The 3688-nt window shown below is 53.3% G+C and overlaps 1 non-coding gene across 1 annotated transcript; it reads left to right on the plus strand.

The window, feature by feature from the left end:
• Nucleotides 1-3347: 3347 nt before the first annotated feature.
• TRNAT-AGU lies at nucleotides 3348-3421 on the plus strand. Its single transcript has one exon. It is a non-coding gene; the product is annotated as a tRNA-Thr (tRNA).
• Nucleotides 3422-3688: the final 267 nt, after the last annotated feature.

Consider the following 3688-nt stretch of genomic DNA (forward strand, 5'->3'; position numbering starts at 1 on the left):
GATTAAGTTTTGTTCAATGAAAGCAACAAACGAGGACAGGGGTTCAGAGGGTGAGTATGACAGCAAAACCAATGTACACTCCAGCAGAATTCTACAACAACAACGTTCAGAGGGGAGAGTGATAGGGAAAACTTCCAACACTCACCCGTGTTTCAAAAACAATAGTAATTCGCGAAAATGCAGGCCGACATATTGGTCTTAGAGCTACAAAGTAACCAACAAGACCATCGCATAGCTAGAAATGTTATGTCTAAACTCTGAAGAGTCTGAAATTCAGAAACTTCAGAAACAGCCGTTGTAGAAAGGATGGAATCTAGTGCAAACTTGTGTTCATTATGAATTCCAGTCACAAACAGTCACCTCGGCACCGGTCAGAAAGCAGCAGCAACATTATTTCGTCTCGAGTTATCGCTCTGCCTCTACTAACCATTGATAACCTGATACGTCACTGCTATCCTGAAGAACTTTGCACCAGGTGACACAAAGCGCCAGCCGTTGTTGCCGCCTAAAAGAACCAGCGACTTAGGGGTGGCTATCGAAAACTAAAATTACGACCAGGAAGGCGCTTTGCTTCATTCTGAATTTCGGTCGCGATCAAAAGCGACAACATCCCGTGCAAGGTTCTGACCACTCGCCTTCAACAACAAATCTCGGATGTGGTGGATGTGGACCAGTCCGGGTTCATCAAAGGGCGGAGCATCGCCGAGAACTTTGTGTACGCAACAGAAATTGTCCAATGCTGCGAGACCCGTCGGGCTCCCTCGCTGGTCCTGAAGCTGGACTTCGCCAAAGCCTTCGACTCCATCGACTGGAGAAGCCTTCGCCGGATTATGGAGATGCGTGGCTTCCCACCTCTCTGGTGTGACTGGATGGACTCGATATTCCAGTCCTTCCTGTCTGCTGTGGTCCTCAATAGCGTGCCCGTGCGATGGATCAAATGCAAGAAGGGGTTGCGGCAGGGGGACCCCCTCTCCCCCTACCTATTCCTTCTTGTCGTGGATGTGCTCCAACAGATGGTCAAGAGAGATGGTGGGATGCATCACCCCCTGTTTGACGATGCGCCGCCGCTCGTCCTTCAGTACGCTGATGACACCATCATCATCATGCGTGCCGAGCTGGACGGGGTTCGGCGTCTCAAGGGTATCCTGGACGACTTCGCGGCGGCGACGGGGCTCGTCATCAACTTCCACAAAAGCACCGTCGCGCCCGTCCATGTCCCCGAGGATGACCTTGGTGAGATGATTCAAGTGTTGGGCTGCTGCGTTGGGAGCTTCCCTCAAATCTACCTCGGTCTGCCGCTCTCCAACCGCAAGCTCTCCATGGACGACTTCCTCCCACTCATTGCCAAAGCTGAGCGCTACCTCTCCGGCTGGCGCACTCAGCTACTGTCCTTCTGGGGGCGCCTGGTGCTGCTCAACGCCGTGCTGGACGCTCTCCCCACGTATGCCATGTCTGCGATGGAGGTCCCGCCCTCCGTCTTCCGGGCGATCGACGCCCTTCGCCGCTCCTTTCTCTAGACCGCGACGGACAAAGCCTTTGGGGCCTAGTGTCTCGTGGCTTGGGACCGCGTCGTCCGCCCCAAGGGGGAGGGGGAGCTGGGGGTGCGTGCCCTCCCGGTTCAAAACCGGTGCCTCCTGCTGAAGCTCCTTCACCGTCTACACTCGCGCCAAGATGCGCCGTGGGCTCGCTGGGTTTGGGGTGAGCTGGGACGCTCGCTGCTGTCCTCGGCAACGGCGGTGTCGCTCCCCGGACCGCACTGGGCTTCCCTTGCCAAGCTTATGCCAGTGTACAGGGCGGTCACCACCGTGTCCGTCGGTGACGGGCGCACCACATCGTTCTGGCTGGACTCTTGGCTGCCCGGTGGTGCCCTCTCCGTCCAGATGAGCTCCCTCTTCTCCCACACCACCATGCCTGCGGTTTCGGTTGCTCACGTCATTCAACACGGGCTTGCTGGGGTCCTCGTCCCCCGCCTGAACCATGCGGGCGCCGGGGAGTGCGCTGTGCTCCTCCCAATCATCCGGGCGCTGGCCCTCACTGCCAGGGCGGATGTTCGGACCATGCGCCATGGCTGTGGCAAAGGTGATGGGCTCTCCTCCGCTGGCCTCTACCAACTTTGCCACTTTGGTGGGGTGCTCGCGCCGTACGCCGACTTCGTCTGGAAGAACTACGCTCTCAGTCGCGTCCGCTTCTTCGCCTGGCTCCTGGTCCAGGCTCGAGTCCAGACGAGAGACGTCCTCCTGCGGAAGCACATCGTGGACGCGGAGGGGGCTGGCTGCCCCATCTGTTCGGCGCCCTTGGAGACGGCGGAGCATCTCATCTTCGGCTGCCCCTTCGCTCAGAGTTTCTGGACCACGGTGGGGTTTGTCCCGTCGGTCTCATCCGTCAAGCTGTTGCACACTATGCAAGCTCCCGGCTCGGTGCCGGTGCGGACGGGATCGACCTTCCTCCTTCTCTGTTGTTGGCAACTTTGGAAGCACCATAACGCGGTGGTCTTCCAGGGGTTGCCCCCGTCACTTCCCCGTCTGCTGCTGTTGTGTAGAGAAGACGCCGTGCTTTGGCGGGTGCGTCTGCCTGTTGCTCTAAAACAGGCGTCGGAGGCATGGCTTGGCTGCCTGGCAAACACTCCTGCTGCCTGATGCATGCCTGATGCGTGAAGCCTGCCGCCCCCCTCCCCCCCCTCTCTCGCTCCTCCCCGTAAAATGTACTTGTGCATACTGTTTACCTGGGCATTCTGGCCCCCATATATAGAAATTCAGGTGGGGAAATCTCCCCCCGGTGAAAATTCAAAAAAAAGCGATAACACTATAGTGCTATGTGACGGAACAAACTCTACGAGGACAAAATAAGGGATTCCGTTCCAGGACCGGCATATTATTCAGGAACTTAATTCAGTACTCAGAAGCTGCAAGAGTAGAAGGTATGGAACCTTATGCTAACTTGTGTGGACTCTGAATTTCTGAATCCCACTCACACAACCACCAACGTTGAGCGCCACAACACTATGATCTAACAGCGATTCGTCGAACAAACTAACTACAGGTTCTCCGTATGCTTCAGGGGGACGCCAAAATGTATTTTGCCCCACTATATAGCTGTCCTTCGCTGAATCATTCAAGCAGCTAACTGTCACCGAAGAACACCGCAATTTCCGCCTTCCTGACTGAGGTCACCATGGAAAGGGAATGAACCCGGGCTTGCTGATTCGATCATTTAGTACAACTTATGATAAAAAAATAGTACACACTTTAGCATGAAGTTAATTCCCGGCTGATGATTCGGTCTTATTTTATCTATTGGCCACTACGATTCACCGATGATAAGTATAGCTTTAATATTCTTAACAGGTTGCTTTCATAGCTCAGTTGGTTAGAGCACCCGTTTAGTAAGCGGGAGGTCTTGAGTTCAACTCTCAATGAAAGCATTTCTTTTTCTTTCTGGACTAGTCTCGTCAAAACTTTTCTTTCTGATATATAAATAAGGGTTCAACTATGTCACATCTCTCACATCTAAGATCAATGAAAGCATTTATTTTTCTTTCTGGACTAGACTCGTCAAAACTTTTCTTTCTGATATATAAGTAAGGGTCCAACTATGTCACATCTCTCACATCTAAGATCAATGAAAGCATTTATTTTTCTTTCTGGACTAGACTCGTCAAAACTTTTCTTTCTGATATATAAGTAAGGGT

The sequence above is a fragment of the Triticum urartu genome, chromosome 3 (assembly GCF_003073215.2).
Source record: "Triticum urartu cultivar G1812 chromosome 3, Tu2.1, whole genome shotgun sequence".
Taxonomy (NCBI): domain Eukaryota; kingdom Viridiplantae; phylum Streptophyta; class Magnoliopsida; order Poales; family Poaceae; genus Triticum; species Triticum urartu.